This window comes from Chelonoidis abingdonii, chromosome 2, assembly GCF_003597395.2.
Source record: "Chelonoidis abingdonii isolate Lonesome George chromosome 2, CheloAbing_2.0, whole genome shotgun sequence".
NCBI lineage: Eukaryota > Metazoa > Chordata > Testudines > Testudinidae > Chelonoidis > Chelonoidis abingdonii.
In genome coordinates, this window is record NC_133770.1 from 76,798,205 (window position 1) to 76,816,780 (window position 18,576).

An 18,576-nucleotide genomic window follows, 5' to 3' on the forward strand; every position below is an offset into this window, starting at 1 on the left:
AAGAATGGCCACTTTTAAATCTATTATTGAGTGTCCTACTGTTTATTGAATGTTACAATTCTTGATGTCAGATTTGTGTCCATTTATTCTTTTGCGTAGAGACTGTCGAGTTTGGCCAATGTAGATGGCAGAGGGGCATTGTTAGCACGTGACAGCATACATCACACTGGGAGATGTGCAGGTGAACGAGCCCCTGATGGCGTAGGTGAGGGGGATAGGTCCTATGATGGTGTCCTTTGAATAGATACGTGGACAGAGTTGGCAATGGGGTTTGTTGCAGGGATTGATTCCTGGGTTAGTGTTTCTGTTGTGTGGTGTGTAGTTGCTAGTGAGTATTTGCTTCAGGTTGGGGAGCTATCTGTAAGCGAGGACTGGCCTGTTTCCCAAGGTCTGTGAGAGTGAGGGATCGTCCTCCAGTATAGGCTGTAGATTCTGGATGATGCACTGGAGAGGTTTTAGTTGGGGGTTGTAGGTGATGGCTAGTGGCATTCTATTACTTACTTTGTTGGGCCGGTCCTGTAGTAGGTGACTTCTGGATACTCTTCTGGCTCTGTCAATCTGTTTCTTCACTTCACTAGGTGGGTATAATAGTTTTAAGAATGCTTGATAAAGATCCTGTAGGTTTGTGTGTCTGTCTGAGGGATTGGAGCAATGCGGTTGTATCTTAGGGTTTGGCTGTAGACAATAGATTGTGTGATGTGGTCTGGATGAAAGCTAGAGGCATGTAGGTAAGTATAGCAGTCAGTAGGTTTCTGGTATAGGGTAGTGTTTATGTGACCATCACTTATTTGCACTGCAGTGTCCAGGAAGTGGATCTCTTGTGTGGACTGGTCCAGGCTGAGGTTGCTGGTGGGGTAGATATTGTTGAAATCCTCGTGGAATTCCTCAAGGGCCTCCTTCCCATGGGTCCAGATGATGAAGATGTCATCAATGTAGCGCAAGCAGAGTAGGGGCGCTAGGAGACAAGAGCTGAGGAAGCGTTGTCCTAAGTCAGCCATAAAAATGCTGGCATACTGTGGGGCCATGCGGGTACCCATAGCAGTGCCGCCAACTTGAAGGTATAAATCATCCCCAAATCTGAAACAGTTGCAGGTGAGGACTAAGTCACAAAGATCAACCACCTGGTCTGCCGTGACATTATCAGGAATACTGTTCCTGACAGCTTGTAGTCCATCTTTGTGTGGAATGTTGGTGTAGAGAGCTTCTACACATTCTTCAGCAAAAAAACCCTTCAAAAGCAAACTTCATTGAGAAACTGCAGAACTGGAATTAATTTGCAAACTTGATACCATCAAATTAGGCCTGAATAAAGACTAAGAGTGGCTGGGTCACTACAAAAAGTAATTTTCTCTCTGTTAATATTCACACCTTCTTGTCAACTGTTGGGAATGGGCCACATCCACCCATATTGAATTGGACTCATTAGCACTGACTCCCCATTTGGTAAGGCAGCTCCCATCTTTTCATGTGCTGTGTATTTATACCTGCCTACTGTATTTTTCACTCCATGCATCTGATGAAGTCGGTTATAGCCCACGAAAGCGTATGCCCAAATAAATTTGTTAGTCTAAGGTGCCACAAGGACTCCTCATTATTTTTGCTGATACAGACTAACATGGCTACCCCTCCGAAATTTTTTTTATCTAGTCTGTGAACAACTTTGACGTAAACCATTTCCTCCCTTTAAGGCTTCTGCCAAACTACTTGTTTCTAATGAGTTTAAGTTACATAATCAGCTGATGAAGCTAACAAAGAACAGCTTTCCTTTCTTTTATGAAGAAATTAACAATCAACTGCACTGAACACTGGCAGTAACTTAGACTTATTGCAAAAGTTTTGCTGCTTTTCACCATAACTCTCCTGTCTTCCCTGTTTCTTCTGGCTTATATTGTTGTTTTCAAAGGCCATCACAAGACCAGCCTTTGTTAATATTTTTGTGACTGTACTTTAATGGAAATGGTTCAACTTCAATTTATCCCAGAACATTAGGATGAAATATTTTAAAGCTACCGAAGTAAAGCAAAGCATACAACCAATTCATCCTGCTCATGGTTTCACATATGACGTTTTGTTCATATCTATAAATGTCAAAGAACAGAATTCTGAACCACTTATGAATTTTTATAAGTATCAAATAAATTACTGTGGTCAGAAACAAAGTAGTTTTATAGGAACTATGCAGAGGATACAACATATACATGTTCTTCAGTTGTTAGTTTTTCTCCAACAAAAGGATTTCTTCTTTGAAGCTAATGGGTCTAAAAGGGAGCCACTTTCCTCAAGAAAAGGCATTGGATGGGTCAGGCATTGCTAAATAAGAAACCTTTCACTGCTAGGACACTTCAAGTCAGGTTTTGATTAATAGTGACCAAAAATCATTACTGTCAAAAGCTGTTTGGTGGTCTGTGACAAACTGGAGATCATAGTCTAATTCTTAATGCGAACGACACCACCTTCATGCTCAAAGAGACAGATGACTGAACTCACTGCAACAGGTGATCCTTTCATTAAATAGCTGACACACTTAATACAGTACCGTGAAGGTCATATTTATACTGTTGATAAAAGACTTTGTTGTTCAGAGTTGTAAATCCAAACACCTTTCATGATCACTGTATATCAATGGAGTACAGTTTAGATAAGGTAGTCATACTCTGCATGCCCTGTGTGTATGTATCAGGACGGATTCTTGAAGAAAGATTAATATAAATTAAGAGTATGGAAAATTTATAAACCAAAAATGACAGCCACAAGTTGCAACAAATAGCAACATTTCTACATTCCAGAACTGCTTGTGTACATGTTAAAAAACTAGGCAGACTTTCATTCCTGCATCTATCTGATCAGGCCAATATCCCTAAATCCTGTGCTCTCAGTTCAGAGGTATTAGCGTGGAGACAATACAGGGCACGAACAGGATAAGGAATCACCCATTCACCTATTGGGAACACTGGGGTGGTTAAAATAATTTTAAACCACATTTTTAGTTATTCAAGTACAAAAATATTTAAGCATTTGTTCTGAAACACAAGCATGGATTTTGTTTTATTTAGATTTTTAAAGTGCTTTAATAACCCAGAGTTTTCATGAAACCTGATATTCCTCCTTTAGCCAAAAATCAGGCAAGTGATCAGTCTTTTAATCTATATCTATACAGAATTCAAGTGTTACTACACAAGCGTTAGGGTTTCTCAGTTCAAGTGGCCCATTACTTCTAACTCATGGTTAAGAAATAATCTTCATATTAAAATTTTCAATAATATTTTTAAAGTTATTTGTGTTCTATCAGGGTGACAAAGAAGGCATTACTAGCAGGATGGCAGAAGTCCACTTGCCCAAAGCACCAATTAAATTATAAATGTGTACATAAAATCAAGGGAATCCACGTTGTAACTTTTTTTGTTGTTGTTTATAAAGCAGATGGGCCAAAACAATTATAGAATTATTTTTAGTTAGCCGTACAAACACACACTTTAGAAAACAGATATTCCTAACTTACTAGACACCTGAGCACTGACAGGGTTAGAATTAGTGCAAACAGGCCATGAATCTGCATTCAACTCCCATCCCACCTATCCCCAACATATTGCTTTTTCCATCTTCAATGGGCTTTATAAACATTTGTTAGTCTTGGCACAATTCATTTTTTTATATAATTTTGACAAATATTAACATTTTTAAGCATTTTTATTTTTAGCAATTTAAATTTTCACAATTGTGGAAAATCATGAGTTGCTCAGAATTAATGACAGTGGACACCGATTCAAAAAGTTAATGGTTTTAAAGCTTAATTGTCAAGATAGCATGTCAAAATATACAAAGCAAATATCATTAAATCAAACTAATAAGCATTTCCTTACATTGCTTATTTGTAAATTTCAGTCAGTCAATGAAAATATTTTTTCATTGCCTGTGTGTAAATACAGTGATAACACTACCAACCTTTATTGATAAAAATCTAATTCTTCCATGCCTAACATTAAGTATTAGTTTCATACACAACAGGTGCACGATTCCCATTATTCTAACGACAAAGACAGAGAAATTGTGATTCGCACATGGCACAGAAAAAAAAAGAAAAAAAAAATCAAATTACTGGGAAAGCCAAAATTAGAACTCAGGAGTTTCAGCTCAAAGCAGATGTAAAATCGTAGATTATATCCTCTCTTTAATGTCCCAAGCACTGGATTTGAAGCCAGGAACCCTCAAGTTCTAGTTCTCATTCTGACATTGACTTCCTCTGTGCCTTTGAGCACATCATCTGTCATAGGATTTTTTTTTTTAAATGAACATTTATATATTCCTTGGTAAAAAAGAAGCTTGTCTGAAATTCAGACGCAGTAAAGCCCTGCAGCTAGTCAGCTTTGTCCTCACTCAGTAGTTACAAGGAGAGGACAGCAATGAGCCATGCTTTAAGACCCCACAGACTAACCTCAGGCACTCTTTTCTTACAGAAGTGATAGATGACAACAACTGAAACGGATCCAATACTTTATATCGTCAGCCATTGATTCTAAATATATTTAATCCTGTCAAAAAACAAGAAAAATGCTCAATGAACAGCTGCAAGTAGCCTTAAATGCTCTTACAAAGACACACCAAACCAATAGGATGAAATGGGGGAGAGGGGTTTGTTTGTTTCTGGAGGTAAATCAGAAAGCATTTCAGTAAATCAATGACAATAAACCAGGTAGCATTTGTGAAACACTCCAGCCTACAGAACTTGTTTCAAAGTAAAGGGTATATAAAGTTTTAAGAGGCATATTAATAAAATCTTTATGGTTGCCTATATTAAGGCTAGTAGCAGCATAAAGAAATAGTTTAGCACAGGAAAACACTATAACAACTAAACTTTAAATCTGACAGATAAACATTTTTTCTATTTGACATTGCAAGACATAAGAAAAAGGGTAATTTTATAAACTATAGCTTTAAAAAAAAAAAATCTTATTGCTTGTGCATTCCACATATCATGACACTCCTATGAAGCCAAAAAAGTGGCTTCTAAGCAGTACTGCAGCATTTAATAAACAAAAGTCATTCTTTACAAATAAGGAAACAGAGAAAGCATCTTGCCCAAAACTGCATAGGAGAGTACAAAATAAAGCCAAGCACAAACCGTAGATCTCCCAAGTCCCATCTTAGAATTCTTAGGCTGCTGAAAAATTGAAATGAGAGAAGAGGCTTGAGGATCAGAAGAACTCTACACTAAAGAAAAATGAAGGCCAGACTCCCATCCCAAATTTATGGTACATAATATTTCATATCTTGAAAGTTATTAAAATATCTGATAATTTAATGCAGGATTTGAAAATTAAATTTGCCTACTTACTTTTGGGGCACATGCAGCTTTCTTGGATGAGAGGGAAAACCAAAACCATTAAATTTGAAAAAGCTTTTATTATTGCACTTCCATTCTTTATGGTTGCAAAAATAAACTTCTGAATGTGAAATGAATGTAAACTGATGTATGATGTGTAGATGAACCCAGTGACTTTCTTCTAAGACATTTTCTAGTCTGCAACAGTGTGGAAACTGAATAGATTTCTCAGTTTCATGGCTACTATTCAGAACTTTGTGAGCAGCAGTGAAACAGACAAAGAATGGCAATTTCATTCTGATGCAATTTCTGAAGGGTATAAACAGCAACAACAAAGGAAACCAATTCATTAGAGATAGAATGATCAAAACAAGCTTCGAATAAAGGACAGAGTAACAAACCACATCAGCAGCAAACTGGGAGATGGGATAATAGGAAGAATTTGTTTTCCCTCCCAGGATACACTCTCTGGTAGAAACTGAAGGAATGCACATGCACTACAGATTGTGAAAAACATGAATAGAAAATTCCCTCTAGCACCTAGAAGGGGGGAGAACTACTACAGATAGGGGTTCCATCATCTTACATTAGCCTGACCACAGTCCAAAGATAGCATACCCATGCAGCAATCTCAGTACATTCCTGACTCCCAGGAATCGGGGGCAGAGGGGTTGGGCTTTTCTCAAGAACATTTCCCTCTATAGAGTGGCACCCTCCCTGACCTGTACTAGAGCATCTAACTAGTAGATATCTGGTGGACTATTTCAAGCCCAGAAGAAAGATACTTTGTCATTATGGACACCTCCCTCTTCCCAAAACATGGAACCTGAATTGTGCTATATTTGGTATACAGAATATCAGGGTTGGAAGGAACCTCAGGAGATCATCTAGTCCAACCCCCTGCTCAGAGCAGGACCAATCCCCAGACAGATTTTTGCCCCAGATCCCTAAATGGCCCCCTCAAGGATTGAACTCACAACCCTGGGTTTAGTAGGCCAATGCTCAAACCACTGAGCTCCCCCCCACACCCAGGGGTTCTCAAACTGGGGGTCAGGATCCCTCAGGGGATCACAAGGTTATTATATCAGAGGATAGTGAGCCGTCAGCCTGCAACGCAAACCCCACTTTGTATCCAGCATTTATAATGGTGTTAAATATACTAAAGTGTTTTTAATTTATAAGGGGGGAGGTTGCACTCAGAGGCTTACTATGTGAAAGTAAAAAAAAGTTTGAGAACCACTGACTAGAGCTACTCCTGATGTTGATACACCAGCAAGGTATAGCCAGTAACGTACCAATAGACTCACATGGACAGTATCAGTCACAGTATTTGCTACTGTTTGCAGACATCTCTATTTCCAAATGTAACATTTACAAACATGACAAGGCAAAAAGGAAATAAAGTTATTTTTTGTGAACAGAATATTTACATACCTGCAGGTTTTTAGTGTAGACTATGAAAAAAACAACAGCAACAAAAAACACCTAGGTGCTACAGAGAGTTAACTGACTAGGATTTAGACTGACAAGGACCAATGTCCTGTCTTTGGTTACACATGACAAAAATGAGATCAGATTTTTCATTTGTGCACTTCATAAAACAGTCACATAATCTGAGACAATTTAGTGTAATTCTTCATTTTGCCATAAAATAAAAAACGGATTTGAATAGGAAGAATGCCAGATGTCAGGAATAAACTATCTGTAATACTGGACAAGAAAGTTTTTATGGTGTTCATTTAACTAGCACCTAGTTACTGACTTTGATTTTTCATCATTATAAATTCCGGGTTTATTAGTCTTAAATTTCACATGCTTTTCCTTGCAAACAGGAGGATTATTCATAGTTTTAGACTGTCAATTCTGAGTTTATGTAGAAGAAAATGAAATATAGTACTAGCTCAAGCTAAGCTGACCTGAAGTCAGGCAACAGAATTAGTTAAGCTTTAAATAAGAGGTGGGCAAAATATGACCCGTTTTAAGCAGGCCTGAGAGCTCCCGCTGGGGAGTGGGGTCTGGGGCTTGTCCCACTCTGGAACTCCAGCTGGGGCCAGAGCCACAACACACGGCTCCTGGAAGCCGAGGCATGGTCCTGCTCCAGCGCTCTAGCTGGGGGCCGTTCCACGTGGCACAGCCCCACTCCTATGCGCTCCAATGGCACCCTCCAGCACTCCAATGTGAACTGCAGGGGCGGTTCCTGTGAATGGGGCAGCATGCAGAGCCACCTGGTTGCACCTCTGCGGTAGGAGCCGGAGAAGGGACTTACCTCAAGTGACTCCCAGAAGCAGTGGCAAGCTCCACTCAGAGCCTGCACCTCTGAGCTTCTCCTCACACCCAACCCCCCACTCTAATCCCCCTCCCACTCTCCAAACATCTCAATCCCAGCCCAGAGCACCCTCCTACACCCCAAACATCTCCAGAGCCTGCACCCCAACCAGATCCCTCACCCCTCCTGCACCCCAACCCTAATTTTGTGAGCATTCATGGCCCACCATACATTTTCTATTCCCTGATAGGGCCCACAGGCCAAAAAGTTTGCCCACCCCTGCTTTAAATGAAGAGCTCAGGAATTAGCAACAACTTTGGCTCCGTAACTTGGTTCAGAATCATCCCTTCACATGGTAAAACCTACTAAAGGCAGCTCTAGGGAGAGGAAATCACCACCATACACACACACACACCTATTCAGCAGCATAGTTAGTTTCTACATCCCTGTTAAATCAGCCACAAGGCCTGTTCCCATACCCACCAAATTCCCAGGGATTCATGAGAAAAGCACTACAGAAGCGATGCTCACAGGGCCTTAACCTAGCAGTGGCTACCTCTGGGACCAAGTGATAAACGTTTGGTGGAGAGAGAAAAAGAAAAACGAATTGCACTCAAGCTGTATTAATTTCTCTGGGAATTTCCACAGGGTCAGGAGAGGACAATAGTGCTCTGCCTTCTCCTGCCTGAATCATGGTAGGAAGTGCACAGTCCAAATCATGGATTTGGGCAAATTATTCTTTGCCTTTACATTACCTTGTGTGACTGTGTACAAATACGGAATTTTTGTGTGAAGCGCCATTTGAGATCACAGAAGAAAAAAAAACACACACACACACACACACACACAGATCAAGGTAGTTTCCTTATCCATATTAAAAATAAGCTAAGTCAACAGTGACTTTTCACTATCTTATTTGAGGAAGGGGAAGGGTTGCCTTTTTAAAAAAAATTCATGTTTTAAGTTGTCTATTTTAAATTTACATATTAAAATTGAAAAATAGCACTTGTGTATTGCAAAGGGCTATCAACGTTAATCTCTGCTTTCTTTTACAACTGTAAGAACAAATTGCTTTTTGGGATTCGGTTCTCACCAAGTAATTCATATCAGTGAAAAGACATCTGATGCAGGTATTGTTACATGAAGTTGAATTTATACCAGACTGAGAGACTGCTTGATAGATGACTTTTTCCACTGACAGAAGTAATAATAGATCAACCAGAAATAAGTTTAATTCATGTAGCCGTATTTTTATGCATGCTCAGGTCTGAGCAGATGAAGTAGACCCTAATTTTACTTCTAGCAATTGTTTTGCCACCCATTATAGTACACTGGTTCAATCTCTAGGATCAGGGAGAAACCATCACTACAGAAATGGACATCAAGTGAGATCTGATTGTTATATTACAATGATTTAAACAAACATGTTAAATTGTTGAAATACAGGAAGTATTGAAACTCATATGACTGACTTTGTTTGAGCAAGAGCTGTTGATCAAAGATTTTCAAAGTTTCTGCAGAGGTTTTCAAGATTGTGGTGTGTTGATGTAACAAGCATCTTAAGATCAGCTGCTTTGACTAGGCGCTTTTGTTGAGGCAGTCAGCACCGCCTTCTCAGCATTTTTTTCTGAAAAGTGGTTGGCAGCTTTATCATAAGCATCTTTCCCAAATCTGGACCTTAGCGTCCAGAAATCTGGGTGCCTGCATGAAACCCTCTAAGCTTAATTACCAGCTTAGATCTGATATCGCTGCCACCATCCAAAAATTCCAGTGTTTTGGCTCACTCTGGTTCTTCCCAAACCCTTCCCTGGAGGGAACCCCCAAGACTCTCAGATTTGCTTGAGCTACAACAAAGGGAAATAACCCACTTCCCTTCCCCTCTTCTCTCCCACCCAGACCTTTCCTTCGGGGCTAACCCCGAGAGTTAAATAACAAACACACACCCGACCACAACCACGCATTATACCCAGTCACCAGACCGACCCACTACACCCCACCCAACAACGCAAACAACACAACACACAAAAAACATACAACATACCCGTGATGCGAACCCACACAATACCAAGAAGCATGTCTCCTCTCTTCACAAAGAGACAAACCCAAATACCAGGAACAGACAAAATCTCTCTCTCTTCCACTAGCTTCTCCCTCCCACCAATTCCCTGGTGCTGCAGAGATTCTCCCTCCGTAGATACTAACACAAAGAATTCCCCTCCCTTTTGTTCCTTCTAGACTACCCAGAGAGAAAAACTCAAACAAGTCTTAAAGAAGAAAGCCTTTATGTAAAAAGAAAAAAAACACATGAACATGATCTCGCATCAAGTTGACCATAACACAGGGCTATGTGCTTAAAAGAAAAATATGAACAAACAGCCTTATTCACAAAAGATACAATTTAAACATCGGCCAACATACACATTGTAATACAAAAAAAACAAACAACAGCCATTGTTTTCTACCTCATAGCTAATTACACAACTTTGAATGTGAAGATTAGAAGCTTGAAGATAGAAAAGATCCCCTCTCATAGCTGAGAGCCAGACAAAGACACAGACCCAAACATTCCCTCCCTCAGCTTTGAAAAATCCGGTTTCCTGATTGGTCCTCTGGTCAGGTGTTTGGTTCCGTTTGTTAACCCTTTACAGGTGAAAGAAACACTAACCCTTAGCTATCTGTTTATGACAAGCTTGACAAAATTTTGGACACCACCACCCTTCCCACACTGACCAATATTCTCACTCCTCTATCCCAGTGGTTCAACCACACAACCTTATGTTTGATCATGAAAATTATTCTGCTCAAAAACGTATTTGGTATTTATAAAGGCAGGACAAGAATGGACTTCTGGCCTGACAGATCATTTTATTACATGCATCCATAGGCAGCTGGTGAAAACAGTCTTTGGGGAGGACTGAGCAGGAGTGTAGCCATGGTAATGCCTGAGCAACAGGCAGTGTTTACAGTAAGAGGGATTGCAGGGGATATGGATTGGAGCCTGGGACTGAGCAGGCACCCCTGCACCAGGTCACAATGCCTCTCTTTGGCCCAATCACCTCTCCAGGGGAAGGGCTCCTCCACCCTACACCACCCAGCTCTGGTTACTGCCTTCCCATTGGCTCCCACAGCCAATCTGAATGTGGTCAGCACCACTACTTTTTCCCTGCGCCCTGGGTAGGTGTGTGAACCTCTGCCAATGGGCAGTCAGTAACCAGAACTGGCTGGCATAACATTGCAGTCTCTTCCCTGCTGGAAAGACGGAGGGACAGCTGGGTCAAATCTGTGTAGTAATGTAATGTAATCAGGTTACGGCTGAAAGCCAATCAGCCAATAGGGAGGCAGTAACTGGAGCTGGAGGCAGCAGGTTCAGTTAGAGCCTGTGTTAATGAGGAAGTGGAGATGAGTGGTATGAGGCAGCAGCAGCTTTACTGAAAGACTGCACCCCTTGGGGACCCAGCTCAAATCTTTAAAAACAACTTTCTGTATGACCCACCAAAGGATTTTATTGGATTTTTTTTTGTCCCTCTATTAACTTAAAGTTGCCCATCCCTGACGCAGATGCTCAAACACGTCTAGTCATAGTCAACCCTAGGGCTCAGTACAGGGAGAACCACAGCTAGAAAAAACAAATTACCTTAAAGTAAATGTGGTATCCACACAATTCCACAGACCACCCTCCTTCTCCAATACTAATGTGCCTACTCTATATGGGCACCACATCAATAAATATGGTTCTCAGAAATGTGTCCATATAGATTCAACTCATGGTATACGTGCAAAGCAACTCAGAATTATTTTAGCCTGGAGTGTCCATTGGGGCCAGGCCTATGTCCTACACGTCCTCATGCCCCACAACTACACACACACTCCCTCTCTAGAGCTAATGAGAGCATGCCCAGTTGTCACTTAGCTCTTTCATCAACAAAGAATCCTAGAGAGGGAGGACTCCCTAGTATTAGGCCATGTGGACACCACATCTCAAAAAACCACTTCCTTGAGTGATTTCAGTCTAGCTGAGACTTTCTTGCCTTGGAGAAAAATGTTCTGAACTTCAGCTGAATGGCTTCTATCCATGGAGATCAGCCAGCCATCATCCAGGCTGTCAGATATCAGAACAATACTGGGTCTGGCTGCAGGATGCAACTGTATTCTGTGACACTATGTGGGGCAGGGTAGGCAAAGTAACCGGGGGCTGTGTTCAGTGGGTCACCAGATCCAAATGCCAGAACGGTCTAGTCCACACTAGCACTATCATGATCAATCTAACATCTCGCCTCAGTTTCATCAGGACCCTCAGCATTATAGGAATTGGGGGAGGGGAGAGAAGAAGAGGCATACATCAGTCCCAATGTCCAGAGGATAAACCACATCTGACAGGGAACGCTAGACTGGCATCCCCTCTAGAACAGAACACTTGGCATTTCTTGTTCAAAGCTGTGACAAACAGAGCTGATGGATATCCCCACTTCCATAAGATGTGCTACAATACTTCATCCCTGATACACTATTCACGGTTGTCTGAGATTATCTGCTAGCAAGTTCTGAAAGCTTGGAAGATGCACAACCAGCTATATGCTCCAGTAACAAATACACTAAGCCCAGAGCCAAATGACTTCCTGACGGAGTTGGGATGACCTGGCTTCTTGTCTGCTGACATAATACATAGCTGTGGGGGTGCCTGTCAGAATTTAGACTATGGAGCCCAGGAGTAGAGGCAGGAATCCTTTTGCATGCCAGATGGATGGCTCCCTGTTTCAAGATATTTATGTGCCCATGAATTTCTTGAGGTGACCATTAGCGCTATGTCTGAAGGTGAACTAGATCACACACACACACACACACACACCCCCCCTTACTGGAGGCATCTGTCACCAGAGTTTGGTAGGTAAAGCTGCAGAGAAGGGTACCCATAAAGGGGAGGGTTTTCCACCAGTTTAACAGTGAGAGGACAGTTTGCAGGACCATGACCAAATAGGGTTTGCAGACACTGATTTCAACCACCCTTGCAATAAGGGTAAGCAAAGTCTGACAAACTGAATCACAGTGCATGAGAACATATGTCACAGGTGTCTGAAGCATGCTCTTTATATCTCTGGATGAGCTTGAAGCTGGTTGATGAAATCCACTATAGTATGGAATCTTTCTTGTGGAAGATAAGCAATCGCTGACCTGGAATCTAATACAGCTACTATGAACTTTCTGCTAGAAGTTGGAATAAGTGTGGATTTCTCGGTCATCTTTGAGGCCCACTGCAGCAGTTAGTAAAAATATTCTCTTATAAAACCAACTGGCAACCTAAAAATTAACTAGTCCCTAACATTAACTGCAGGGTTGTACAGAAGCAGGCAGACATTCGCAAGGGTTTTGTCCCACTGCCACCAGATAGTAAGAAAGAACTGAGATCACAGCTGGGATCACTGCATCCTTTACGCCCTGGACCTCCAGGGTGCAGACACAGCCTCAATGGACACAAGAATCAGATTTCAAGCGCATAGGACACATTCCCATCAAAAGTGGAATCCACATGAACAATCCTCAAAGAGTAAAGATTTGACTGCATGCATTAACATTTACAATTGTGTTCATTAAACTTGATTTCCAGGTAAAATATGACCAAAAATCATATTCTAGACAAATATTCTAACTTTTTGGAAGAAACTACTATACTATAAAAGCTGGTTGTAAAAATATGAGAGACTTGGAAAAAGTGTTTTAACTCAGACCATCCCAGGATACCATTGCATACTGGCTGAAACTGTTACAGACAGGTATGATACAGTACCTGATCAGCAGTTTTGGAGCAGACACTGTTGGCATGTCTGCACTCCAGTTCAGGCAGATGTGCACATGTTACCTTTGATCAAGCTAGCATGCTCAAAATGGCCACGTAACCACAGTGGCACATATGGCACCTCAGACTAGCCACCCAATTACAATCCTGTCTGAGATCCTAAGTATGTACACAGGCAGCTAGCCTGAGCCAAAAGAGCAACACCTGCTATATTTGGCATTGTAGGCTGTGTGGCCGTTCCTCTGTCAGTCTCTGAGGGAGTCTACGCCTCCTTGCTGTCATGTACCTATAAGGAGCTCAAACAGGGAACATAAGCTTCCTCTAGTGCTCTGGTCCTCTAGCCAGGCAGAACAGTACAGCAGTGTATGAGGCCCAGGAAGGGCAGGGCAGGGCAGCAAAATGATGGGTAAGCTCTAGCCTGCACTCAGGGCAGAGCAGCTAAGCAGACTAAGAGCCCCAGAAGGGGTGAGCACCATAAAGCAGAGGCTCAGGTAAGGGTCAGCACCAAGAGAGTATATGGGGCTTGGGTAGGTTGCCTGATGAGCGCAAGGCCTCCTGGCCTAAGGAGGGGGAGTACTACCACCCCAGGGGTGGAGAGGCAGATGGGATGTGGACCCACCCAACTGTACCACATCCCAGCCCAGGGCCCTAACAGTGGCAAAGTGGTCCACAACTGGGTCAGCAGGGATCCACCCACAACATACTGACCTTGCATCAGGCCAGCTCCCAACCAGACTGCTGCCCAGTTTCCTTGGGCTGCTTCCTAATCTCCCCCTCAGGTACAGCTGCGTCTGTCATCTTGGGGAGCTCTGGCCAGTCCGCAGGCAGCAGCACCAGCAGCTCCTCAGCGTTTCAGTAAGCTGGCAGTCTGCGGAGATCCGTCTAGTCCTCACGTGGCAGTACCAGCAACTCCTCAGCATCTTAGCCAGCCAGCAGTTCTGGGAGCTCTGGCTGTCTTCAGGAGCCAGTCCCGGAAGCTCCTCTGCAGGCTCCAACAACAGGTAGCAGGCATCTGTCTCCTGTGGCGGCTGCATCATCACTGAGCTTCAGGGCCTGCCTTTTGTACGTCCCCTTCCTGTCCCGCTCTTCCGCTTCCAGTGGGGCAGACATGGCTCTCCTGGTTCAGCCCACTGGGGGTGTGTTGTGGTCCCTTTCTGACAGTGACACATCACTCTCCTCGCTACAGCATGCTAGCGCATATACACTGAACCCTCACTAGAACGCACATCTATATAGTGCAAATTCACATATAACGCCGTCATGGCCATGGATCTCAAATTTAATTACTTTAAATGCAATTCATTTTAACGTGGTCCCTGCATGGATCCCAAATCCCACCTTCTAGCGAGGGTCCAGTGTATCTCTACCTAAGCTGGAAACTACACGTCCAGCTGCAGCGTAGACATACCCACTGTGGAATGAAATTTTAAATTCATTCTTCATAGAAGAGATTGTAGTTCTAGAACAAGGGTCGGCAACCTTTCAGAAGTGGTGTACCGAGTTTTCATTTATTCACTCTAATTTAAGGTTTCGCATGCCGGTAATACATTAACATTTTTAGAAGGTCTCTTTCTATAAGTCTATAATATATAACTAAAGTGTTGTATGTAAAGTAAATAAGGTTTCAGAATGTTTAAGAAGCTTCATTTAAAATTAAAATTAAATTAAAATGCAGAGCTCCCAGACTGGTGGCCAGGACCCGGGCAGTGTGAGTGCCACTGAAAATCAGCTTGCGTGCCGTCTTCGGCACCCGTGCCATAGGTTGCCTACCCCTGTTCTAGAAAGAATCCCAAGTTAGTATACTAATTAACAGTAGCAGCAGCAGCATGTCTGAATCCTAACATTTTATTACTTCTGTAGCATACACAAGTAGGTGCTCATAATACGAAAGCTCTTTTGGGCAGTATACTTCCTTGCTTGACAGTTTTCCCACAGTACAACCCTAAGTATATCTACACTGCTATGGTGTATATAGGACACTTCATCTTCTCCTTACTTATGGAAGAGACTAAATAGTGATGGAGTACACCTCAAAGGAAAAAAAAAGTTGAACTAAAAGGAAAGCACACTTTTAAAAAACGCATTACACAAGTAAGTATTGACAAAAAGTACCAAAATGGCTCCATCTATCGGATAAGATACAGGACTGCATATTTACACAATAATTTGAGACACCTAAATAGAGAGATTCTAAATTCCGTAATTGACTTATTAAATCTGAATATTTGCTGTTGTTCATAATGCTTACAATACACTCTCACAAGTATATGAGACATTTGATAGGTTTGAGATGTTTTAGGAGAGTTGTTGCACTTGAACTGAAGATAACTTTTTTTTAAAACCTCAGCAATAATGATGCTACAACTGTAACGAGAGCACAGGGACAATATTAACTGCAATAACTTTATATATAGATTATTAGCACTACAGAAGCACTCAGCAATTAAATGAAGCCAAACAGGATAAGTCAGAAGCTTCAAGAATGGTAATGCATTCTCTTACATGCCATCTTAAAATGAGGTAAGGTACTGAAGAGGCACAGAGAGCAAAGTAATACAGCTGTACACATTCTCAAATCTACTCTGCCAATCTTTCACTGCCGCTGTTCATCTCTTCCGCAGATTAATGCACAACTCCATTCCAGAGGCTGGAGCCTACATCTAAAACAGGAGTCAGGAACCTTTCAGAAGTGGTGTACCGAGTCTTCATTTATTCACTCTAATTTAAGGTTTCGCACGCCGGTAATACATTTTAATGTTTTAGAAGGTCTCTTTCTATAAGTCTATAATATATAATTAACTATTGTTGTATGTAAAATAAATAAGGTTTTTAAAATGTTTAAAAAGCTTCATTTAAAATTAAATTAAAATGCAGAGTCCTCCAGACTGGTGGCCAGGACCCCAACAGCGTGAGTGCCACTGAAAACCAGCTTGCATGCCAAACACGACTCACGTGCCATAGGTTGCCTACCTCAGATCTAAAACAGGTCAACATAGCTGTCATGGCATGAATTTTTTTCATAGCCCTGAATGTACCACATTCATAGGTCAATCTAACACCCACAGTACAGACAGCTAGCACATCTCAAGGCAGTGGCTTTACTACAATCTGGAGGGAAAAAAACCGAACTCTTCCAGCACTGTATCAAGTGCCTAACTGCAAACCTGCAGCTTTGCCACAGTAGCACTCGTAGCGTAGACATGCAAAATTGTCAGATTTTTAGTGTAAGCACTGAATTTGCATTTAAGAAAAGTTTTAAGATTTTCCTTAGTCTCTATGTAGAGACGCTGCAGACTTTCTAGATTCTACCAAATTAGGCAGAGGTAATATAGAGAGGTGTAAAGTTAAGTTTAAAATATACCACAGTAATAAAGTAGCTCTTTTTCAATAGGAAATATTTACTTATGAACAAACGACATCGTCACTTTTCCATCTAAATCCCTGGATGGACAGTAAGTCAAAGCAAGAGGTGGGTCAGCACACTGGCAGTTTGCAAACTCAGTTATTAAAGGTCCTATGCACTCCAAAGCTCCAAGTTAAGCATCAGTTATGCGATTCAGATGTTCACCCTACCAAGCCATATGGAACAGCAACTTTGCCTGTCTGTAGTGCTTTTATAAACCAAGAGATTAACAGGAGCTTCATATGGATCAAGCTGTTTTTAACAGTTGAGCTCATATTGCTATCTCAAAACATTAGCCTGAGTCCTAGCTTAATCTGAAGAAGCGGATTAAGAATTATTTCCAAACTTGCATAATTATACAATAGGATACTTACACATTGCTGATGTATTTTTGAAAGACCTATTAAAAACCTTCCCTAACGTTAAAAAGAAAAAAAAAGCTATACATCTAGACTGCACCAATCACTTACTGTGCATAGTAACTCAGAGTATTTTACAACAACATGAACAGATAACTATGCTGAAACCGAGCTAGAACTTGGTAACAATTAAATGGGGAAAAAAAAACCTTCATTAAACAGAGAGTTAAGCCTCCCAGCCTGGGTAGACAAGTTCATGATAGATGGGCTCGAGCTAGCACACTAAAAATAGCTGAGTGGACATTCCATCTCTGGAGAAACTTAGGCTAGCCACCCAAGCTCAAGTATGGGTGGCTAGATCAAATCTCCCCCACAGCAGCAACATCCATACTGCTATGCTTATCGTACTAGCTCGAGCTCCACCAGCATGAATGTGTCTACTCAGGCTTGGGGAGACGCTCCTAGCTGTAGTGTAGATGTGCAGTTGGAGTTAATCAAGACTTATGTCATGCAATACCTTTTAAGGAGAAAAATGACACTATATGCTTAAGAATTCCTAACTAATAAAAATTATCAAGTAATAATCCAAGACAGTGTAGTTAGTCCATGAGCTAGTTAAGGATAAATTCTACAGAAGTATAAGTAAATTACAATAAATCCAGTCCAAAAGAGACCAAAGAATCCTTATTCTGCCATAAAGTGCACAATTCAAGCACAAATATTAGGAAATTAATTAGGGGGAATTTGTTAATTGGGGGAATTTGAAAGAACTGAAATCTTTCTCAAGAGATAGCATGGAGTAATTTTTGATCGAGAGGCCTCCCATTTGAGTTGCCATTATCACAATCCAATTCAAACCAAGCAAGATAAAAATCAGGAAAAACAAGCTGAGTTCGCTCTAAGATGCACGGCCACCTATTAAGTACCGCATAGGCGCTCAGGGCTGCCATGGGGAGATATACCGCTCCCCAGGGCGGATAAAATCAGTGTTTTTTTTTAATCAGATTTTTTTATTTAAATTGTATTTTTTGATAAAAGGCTTCGAGGAAAAAACTGTCTAAAGATAGCTTTAATTAAGATACATTATAGCTCAAAGATATCTCATCATGGAATAAGGATTATAAATTCTAATGCTATAGTATAATGAATAAATTGTCTCAATGTTTAAGAAAAGTTTTGTAAATGAGTTCCAATAGTTCATGGATTAGGGACCCATTTTATGGGGTTCCAGGGACTTCTGTAGAGATTATTTAGGTGAACCTTTCTATCTACCCAATGGGCCTCAGTGCTTAGTCTAGAAGACACCATCAGAGATGCTTTCTTTTGCAGTTCTCAAACTGTGGATTTGTGTCTCCAGAGATACCATTCTTATTAACTGCAAAAAATGTTTTTAAATAAAATAAAAATTATCTAGAGGTGAGAAATAACAGACCTCAA

The 18,576-nt window shown here is 41.3% G+C and overlaps 1 protein-coding gene across 4 annotated transcripts in view; it reads right to left on the bottom strand.

The window, feature by feature from the left end:
* SLC4A7 (solute carrier family 4 member 7) overlaps nt 1-18,576 on the bottom strand; it is a 173,858-nt gene that overhangs the window by 140,518 nt on the left and 14,764 nt on the right. Inside the window, exon 2 of one of the 4 annotated variants that reach the window (XM_075062473.1) lies at nt 4,433-4,529. The exons of the other annotated variants lie outside the window; for them this stretch is intronic. The gene's annotated coding sequence lies outside the window, so the exon portion shown is untranslated. The remainder of the gene's footprint in view (nt 1-4,432; nt 4,530-18,576) is intronic. 4 annotated transcript variants of the gene reach the window in all.